Below are 9179 nucleotides of genomic sequence, written 5' to 3'. Positions count from 1 at the left end.
AGCTAAAACTCCCAAACTACCCAAATTCTTATTTAATTCAGCAATTTAAACAAATAAGGCAGTAATAGAATCAACATTATAAATTCCAACTCCCTTTTTATTTGCTCTCTCATATCTCATTGATAACTGTTGGCTACCATCTCCTCCAAAAGTTCATATGCTTTTTCAGGAGTTTTCCTCATAAAGATACCACCTGCAGTTGCATCTAACATCGAATGAGAAGATTGATTAATGCCACTATAAAAAGTTTGCACTTGCATCCAAATAGGTAGACCATGGTGAGGACATTTCCTAAGCATTTCCTTAAATATCTCCCACGACTCATATAAGGATTCATTATCAAATTGTGAAAAAGTTGTTATGTCATTCCTTAATTTAGCTGTTTTAGCAAGTGGAAAATATTTAGATAAAAAGTTTTGGGCCAAATCATTCCATGTAGTAATAGAACCTGTAGGAAGAGAATTAAACCATTCTTTTGCTTTATCTTTTAGGCAAAAGGGAAACAACCTAAGTCGAACTACATCATCACTAACTCCATTATGCTTAAAGGTATCACATATTTCAAGACAATTAGCAATATGAGAGTTAGAATCATCATTAGGGCCAGAAAATTGTACACTCATTTGGATCATCTTAATAATTGCAGGCTTGATCTCAAAGTTGTTAGCTTGCACATTGGGTCCCCTAATGGTTGATGTAGTGCCATCTAGAGTAGGTGTAGCATATGAGCTCAATGTCCTTGGATTAGTTTGGGTTGCTTGTTCTTGCTCTATCTTGTTCTTTTTGTCCTTCTTTTGCTTTTTTAAAGTTTTTTCAATTTCTTGATTAAGGGGTATCAATTCTCCACCACTAGTGCATGTCATGCACCATGAAACCTACAAAGAAAAAAAAAAACTAAAATTAAAAATTAAAAATAAAATTTCTAAAAGTTAAAAAAATAATAAAAAATAAAATTAAATTAAATTGCAAATCCTAAAAGAAAACAAAAGATGTTCAATCTAAGGCTAAATTATGTAATTTTGATATGCAATAAACTAGTCAAATATGCATATAGTGATGAAAAGAGTGATTTATGCATAATTAATTCAGGCAAGTGTACCCTAGTCAAATATGCATATAGTGATGAAAAGAGTGTTGATCTCACGAAGACTAGATCACAATACCAAAACAATTTTAATTTAGCCTAAGTTGAACTAATTAATTAATCAGATGAATAAAAAGAAAAATAAATGAAAAGACTAAATTCTTTATGAGAAAAATTAATTAATAAATGCACTAGGGTTTAGATTTCATTTAATTTAGATTATGTTATTATCTATTCAATCCGATTCAAAACCAAAAATACCCTTACAGTATTTTATAATTATTTGCATGTGATGGTGGATTTTCTCAATTAATTAATAAGCTTTCTCAAGTCATATTAATCATTTATTAATTCAATTTCAATGTCAGATTTCTGAGCAGATATCAACAAAATAAATAAGCACTAAGTTATTTGGAAACCTCAAATCTCGGAAGGGGATTTAACTTACTAAGCTTCATCGATTCCCACACATGAGATAATCATATTTCGATCTCATAGTCAAACATGTGATTAATGTTGCTTATGGATATAATTTATAACAATCCTTTAGTCAATCATGCATAAATCATTAAATCATTAAAAGGTGGCCAATCTTTTAAAGCATTAAACACAACAATATAAATTCCTCACGCAAATAATAATCGGGTTTTGAATCGAACTAAACAAATAATCACATAATCTCAAAATTAAAATCCATCCAAACCCTAGCTAAAATAAATTAGCTAGACATTATTAAAATAAAAATAATAACAAAAAATTGAAAGGAGAAGAAAGAAATTCCCTGCCCAGATTTGAAACTAGAACTGGGTGCGGCTGTTGCTGGGCGTGAAGCGTGCTCGTGCGTCCACCTTGCAATTCTTCACTGTGCGTGGTCTCTTATTGCCTTCAATTCCAATCTATGCATCGCGGAGAAGCCTCCAAATCTCTCCTCCTGTGCGTCACCCAGAAGCCTTCTTCATTGGGCACCTCCCATCTCCATTATATATATATATGGGCATGGACTTAGCCTAGCTTGAGTCCTCCAATTTCATGCATATATATAAATATGCACATGGCGTGTCCTATTCTCAACATTCACGCCATTTATTTAGTATAGTATATAATAGAAATATATAAATATTATAATTTAATATATAATATATATTTAATTATTAATAAATAAATAAATATTTTTTAATTATATTGTAATATTAATTTAATATAATATTAACTTTACTAATTACTTTATAATATCTTCTTTTTTTCTTTCCTTTTATGTCCAAATCTTCAAAATAATATCCTTTACTAAGTTCCTACAAAATGAGATTAAAATAATGTAAAATCCGTATAAACACACATTTATGTAGCGAAAATAGCATAAGGTTAAGATAAAAATTAGATAAAAATATATATACAATTAAGCCCTATCAAATACCCCCACACTTAACCTTTTGCTTGTCTTCAAGCAAAGCAAAGAAAGAATGAAAAAATAAACATTTCATTTTCACGCTAGGCCAAAATCAAGAATCCAATAACATATCAATGCATAATTAATCTCGAAATTGATTACCCTCCATATTATCATATCAACTCTAAATTCAAAAACATTAATTGAAAGAATTAGTCATACAAAATCATCACTTTTGAGGCTATGCATACTTCAAAATTAATTCATGAAACCTTGCAACTAATACAATTAAATCATGTAATAGCTTATTTGCAATTACTTCTCTCCACTACTACAAACATAAGGAGTAATAGGGATGATTTTTTTTTTTTTTTGAATCAATCTTTCCTAAGCATTACTTGGCTTTTGACGCGAATGTCGACATTTTGTGATTAAGACACCCAGTTATTCCCTTAAATAATTGCTTGGAATGCATTTGCATACTCATATTTTGAACTATCATTTGATGTGAAATAGATTAAAATAATGTAAAATCCATATAAACACACATTTATGTAGGAAAAATAGAAAAAGGTTAAGATAAAAATATAGATACAATTAAGCCCTATCAAAGATATACTTGAACAGAAGAAATTAGTCCTAGTCGTGAAAGAATAGCCAAGAAGAAGGTCCATGTTCACTGCGAACACATTGGGAAAGCCACTACCGAAATAATTCAAGATGTCACAAATGACTCCCTATGCCAATAAAGATGATCCTGATGATCACAATCAGAATTACAAGTCCCTAATGGCATTTTATGGTTGGGATGATGAAATTATGTGTCGAGCATTCTCACTAACTCTGATGGGACATGACCAAACTTGGTTCAATAGCTTACATGAAGCATCTATCTCTTCGTTTAGGTAACTAAGGGATGGATTCACCAAAGAGTTCGTTATTAATGGTCAAAAAAAGAAAAACGCAATGTATCTCCTCAATATTTGACATGGAGCCAAAGAAACCCTTATCCAGTACAAGGATAGGTTCTATAATGCCACCCTCAATATTCATGACTTACTAGCCAAAATGGCAGTATCCGCTATGTTACAGGGGATGCGGTTAACTTCCCTATAATAATCGCTATCTTTGGATCCTTCAAAATCCTTGGCAAATTTGTTCGTCAAGGAAAGTAAATAGATACTCCATATAGAAGTAATGCAAACTATGGGAATAAATGAAGATAGAGAGCAAAAAAGAAAGGAACAAGATGTTAAAGAAGACCCTAATCGGGAATAGGAAAGGCCCAAAGACTGGATGCAATCAGGCCACAATTTAACCATTATGCCTGGCTCACCCATCCTCGGTCTGCCATCTTAGCAGTCATAGAAGGGTTGGGCCTCATCAGACTTCTAAAATGGATGAATCGGCCTATAGGAAAAAATCAAGATGAATATTCCAGATACCATAGAACTCATGGCCATTCCACTGATCAATGTTGGGAATTAAAAAATCAGATTAAAATGCTTGTTCGGGAATTGCACTTACAAAGATATGTGCAAGTATAAGAAAGAAACGATAGAGAGCCACTTAAGGGACATGAGAGACAAAATCAAAGACAACAGGAGGGAGAAAGGGACTACAAACAAGATCCCTTGTCCCAGTGGTTGGTTCAATTCAGTTGCAAATCAAACTGGGCTCCGATCCTTAGAGCATAACACGACAAGACAACTTTATAGTTGTTAAAGCCACATTGATTGCATACAATATGATTTTGAGTTGCCCCTTACTAGACGACATCAGGGTTGTAGTCTCCTCTTATTATCTATTGATGAAGTTTTCTACCCCTCAGGGTGTGGGACAAGTTCGAAGGGATCAACAAAAGTCACACACTTGTTATATGTCATCCACAAAAGGAAAGAAGAGTGAAGAGACTTTATCCATTGCCAAGCAAGCTATGCAAGACTAATTGCCCATAAATCCCAAGTTGTATTGTTCCCTTCATATGAATTGTATGCATGATAATTGTTAATAACATGAGCCCAATGAGGGATTATGGGCGTAGACACTGAAGGAAATCCCGTATGGCAATATGGGTAAAATTAAAAATTTTACATGTATTAGATACACACAGCAAAATTAATCACACAAACCATATGCAACTTGGGTATTTAAGCAACACGCATATTCATCACATGAATATTAATAAACGTATACCTGCAGTCTGATGTAGGGATGGAATACATAACTGATTTATGTACTGAGACTGTATCCATTTCGAGTTGTGGTGGTCCTAATCCGTCCATAGCTAGTACGTTGTCTGGTACAGTTTCAATCACCTCTTCCTGTGCTACACACGGAGGTTCCGCATATCATCCGTACCCTCATCTTAATTTTTCGTAACTCTTATGTATATTGGTTTCTAGTGGTGGTAGAAATTATAAAGGGAATAGAAAAAGAAAACGATGAGAAGCAGTTAATTTTGCAATTTCACCTCTGCCCAAATCAATTCTACCGCCTCCCCAATGCTTGCCCAATTTCAAGCCATGTGGCATTCCAATTTGGATGGCAGTTGGGACCGAGAGTCGACTTTCTCGTCTGGAAGAGTCGACTCTCACTGCCCCTGAAAGTTGACTCTTTTAGTGGGAAAGTCAGCTCTCCTGGCCAGCATGTCAACTTTTGACCAGTTAATGCATGTGATACTCTAGGCACACAATGTTTATACCAAATGTGACACTATAGGGTGTGTGACTTTCTAGGTTCACTACTCATAAGCAATTAGATAACACCAAAACTCATTTCAGTATCGGCCAACACCTTGACCCATCACCAGAATCTCTCCATATCCCGATGACCATCTAAGGGTTTCTGAGGAGCACTTAGCAGTGACTCAATATAATATAGGTAGCAGTGAAGTCTCACTTCAAGTGAACCTATTATGGCTGACGATTATTGTGTGCTATAAACCTTCCATCACCTAACGTCCCGACTAAGCAAGAACCATGGAGCGATAAACTCACAAACTCATTTGGGTATGTGCCTAATCTCATCAATGTGACTAGATGACACATCAGGAAACTCCTTTCCTGATAATCAATCCGCCTTAGATAGGGATTGTCCTGTCACACTAACAGTAGATCACATAGGACGTTCAGCCCATCAAATGCCGACGAGGGTGACAGATCCTATCCCAACATCTGTCTCCATACACCAACAATACAGAACCACATAGATTAATGTTTCCACCTCCCAATTAGATGGTTCGACTCATTAGCAAATTTCAAACACCAATACATGAAACAACTGTGTTAGTTCAAGTTTAATGATCAACACATTATCGCAACCTGACGACCTAACCATTATCCACCATGCCATGTGTTTAATCATTGGCGTCACATTCAGCTAGTTGTTGCCCAACAATCACCCACAGGTCTGCTAGCGACATTCGCATGTCATATGGCATGTGACAACACCACCTTCCCATCAGTAACTCATACTGAACGAGGTAGTAACCTGTGCTAGTCATACTTGACTAATCAGAGTCCTCATTCAAGGAATCTAAGGACTAGGAATAGTTTAAAACATCCTGCTAGTAGAGAATCCTATCACATAGTCTCAACACCTTGAGAATAAGATCCTTAAATAGAATATCTAGGGACTCATTCATATATTAAACTAGAGAGCTTATGAATAAAGAAAACCCTGCGTTTTATTAATATATACAAAGACACAATATGTAATACCCAAGATTTTTAAGTTCAAATATTTGTGAAAATAGGAAATTTCAAAGGATTATGAAAGTTATGAGATAAAAGTACAACTTCAGAGCTAGTGGCAAAATCATAATTATTAAGCCGAGTAAAAGTGCATTTTAAGAAAACTTATGGCACAAGTATAATTTACTAAAATCTTGGGGTATTAACGTAATAAATCCATTCTCCAGGGGCATACATGAAATTTAAAGATGGCCCAGGGACCAAATAGTAAGGGGTCTAAGTGCAATTACCCAAAAAGCTCGGGCCAAGGTATAATTTTAAAAACTAGTAACTAGGTGGTTAAAGTAACGAATTGGACAAATTGGTGGTTAGATAGAAATGAGGCACTCAAATCAAGATGCATAGGTGGCGGGGCATGTGTCAAGAAACCATTGGCCATTTGGAAGGTAATGATGAGGCCTCATGATGATGCGACACATGACGTAATATTATTCGCTTGGAAGGTCTATAAATAAAAGCCTTGGGGCGGAAGGATTTGAGCATTCAAAATGAGAGAAAAGTGAAGATATTGTGAGAGAGATATTCTGAAAAAAGAGAGGGATGTTTAGCTAAAATTGAGGGAGAAACAGCCTCGTCAAAGTTTTCAGACCTACACAGAAGTTCATTCCAAAATAGCAAAAAAAAAAAAAGCAAGGTAAGTCCCTTTTTTTTTTATTATAATCTTGTAGAGGGGAGAAAGAGGGTTTACAGGAAAAACAGAGGTTAAATCAAAGTTAAAATGAGGGAGAAAATGATGAAAAATGAAAAGGTGTCAAAGTTATTTGTCGCGCGTGCAGTACATGTGCCGCCACTTTGCTGCGTGTAGCATCATTTCAGGCGGCACGTGAATGGCCTTTTTCCCTCCAATTTTATAGTATTTCCTCTTGTTTAATTATCTACAACCCTATGTAAAAATTTTGGAAGCTTGGTTTACAAACATACGTGTTTTCTGCAGAAAACCTAACCCGACAAGCGTGAACAGTACACCCGAAAGGTAAACTATAAAAGTGAGTGGTTCTTGCATGTTTTGTGACACCTTGAGCATTTGTTGCTTCACTTGTGCATGGGTGTTGACTTGCATATCATATTTTCCTTGGTTTATGCATATTCTTTCTACTTTGTCATACATCATGTCATTTTGGTGATTGTGGCTAGTTGTTGGGACATCATGGGTGATCTCGTGCTCTTACAGTGAGCCAACGTGTTGCCATGATGACTACCACAAGGGAGGTTTCATACTACATATTGCATTTGCACAATATATTATTCTTTCATGAACCATTTCACTTAGATGTTATTGTCTAATTTGGGTGTTTCATACCCCTGGGATATTCAACATCCCAGGTATAACAGACATACCAGGTACTATAGGTGCAAGCTTGAGCATGTGGCAAAGAGGTGGAGGACGTTCAGTTTAAGCCTTCTTGAAATGTTGTATATGATTTTGTAGTATGACTACTGTATTGTTAATAGCGGCTACGATACTTAAATTACAAGATGTATGGGTGTATGTATGAAGCTTCTATAACTCTATAAGGGTGTGAGACGTATGTTTGGAATTTGTAAGAGACAGGATAACTACTATGAAGATGTGTGTGTGTGTTTGTTCTATGGATTTTATTTAAGGTAACATCATGGAAATCCTAGCTATTTTAGCATTTCTGGTTCGATCCTTACTTTCGCTAACAAGGATTTCTCATAACACCCGAGTGATGTACATAGCATGTAATAGTTGTATTTAGCTTCTTAACATATTAAAAGTATGGGGCGTTACACAATAAATGTGTTTAGATACAAGCCCGTTAGATGTTATACAAATTTAGCATTAGGGCACACAACACTAATAGGCACACTTGGCTAAACCATATAAAAAAATACTTGTATTTTCTTGTGCACTACATTATCATTATATGTCCAATGTAATTTGTTCATTTCATTTCTCAAGATGAAAGGAAAGATCAATCAAAAGTTATTTTCTTGCAAAAGGCCCATTTGTCCGTTAGTAGCCCGATAATGAGGTAAAAAACAAAAGGGTCGTTGTCCTCCTAATGGCCTAGCAATGAGGGAAAACAAGGCCATTGTCCTGCAAGTAGCTCGACAAGGAGGAAAACACAAGCTTGTTCCTCACTAATAGTCCAACAACGAGGTAAAAACCAAAGGCATGTTGCCTTGTTTATAGTTCGGCAATAGGGAGAGAACAAAGTCCGTTGCATCGCGCATAGCTGACAACGAGGAAAAACACAAGTCATTTATCCTACTAACAACTCGACAATGAGGTAAAAACAAAAAGTTCATTACCCTGCTTATGGCCTAACAATGAGGAGACAAACAAGCTTGTTGCCCTGCACATACCCAGCAAAAGGATAAAGCTAAACTCATTGTCCAGGTAACACCCCGACAACAAAGAAAAAAAATATGTTGTGTTACCCTACTTATAGCCTGGCAAGAAAGAGGAAAAAAAGCATGTTACCCTACTTATATCCCAGCAACGAGAAACAAACCCATTGTCTTGTACATAACCGATAATAGAGGAAAAATAAAATTGTTATCCCACAAGTATCTTGGCAACGGGAATGTATAAAACTATTGTCCCATGAGTAGCTTTATTAGTGAGGAGGTGCAATATATGTTGCTCACAAGTGACTTACACTGCTTTGCCTAGTGACCAAATGGCATAACATTCGTTGTCTTGCAAAAAAAATACAACAAAGAGGCGTTATATGTCATCTCGCAAGTAAGTCACCAACCAAGAAATGGAACGTCAATCAATACACTCTAACAATTCGAGAAAAGTTCCCAATATGCTAATGCTCATCCCGATAAAATACAGATGTGTATATGAGCAACCCAAGCACAGTCACCAAGATCGTGTCTAACACTCTTTAATGGATTTGAAGATCTTTCCAATAAAGCATTGAGTCATCAGCAAGCATCACCACAAATAAGGAGAAGAAGAGCCCATGCCCCCTTGGAA

The 9179-nt window shown here is 35.7% G+C and overlaps 1 non-coding gene across 1 annotated transcript; it reads left to right on the top strand.

Annotated features, from left to right (window-relative positions):
* The first annotated feature begins 270 nt into the window (after positions 1-270).
* LOC127809022 (small nucleolar RNA R71) lies at positions 271-377 on the top strand. Its single transcript, XR_008025032.1, has one exon. It is a non-coding gene; the product is annotated as a small nucleolar RNA R71 (small nucleolar RNA).
* The last annotated feature ends 8802 nt before the right edge of the window (positions 378-9179 follow it).

This window comes from Diospyros lotus, chromosome 8 (assembly GCF_014633365.1).
Source record: "Diospyros lotus cultivar Yz01 chromosome 8, ASM1463336v1, whole genome shotgun sequence".
NCBI classification, from domain to species: domain Eukaryota; kingdom Viridiplantae; phylum Streptophyta; class Magnoliopsida; order Ericales; family Ebenaceae; genus Diospyros; species Diospyros lotus.
The sequence above is the reverse complement of the archived record's forward strand: the minus strand, read 5'-3'. Positions and strand labels throughout refer to the sequence as shown.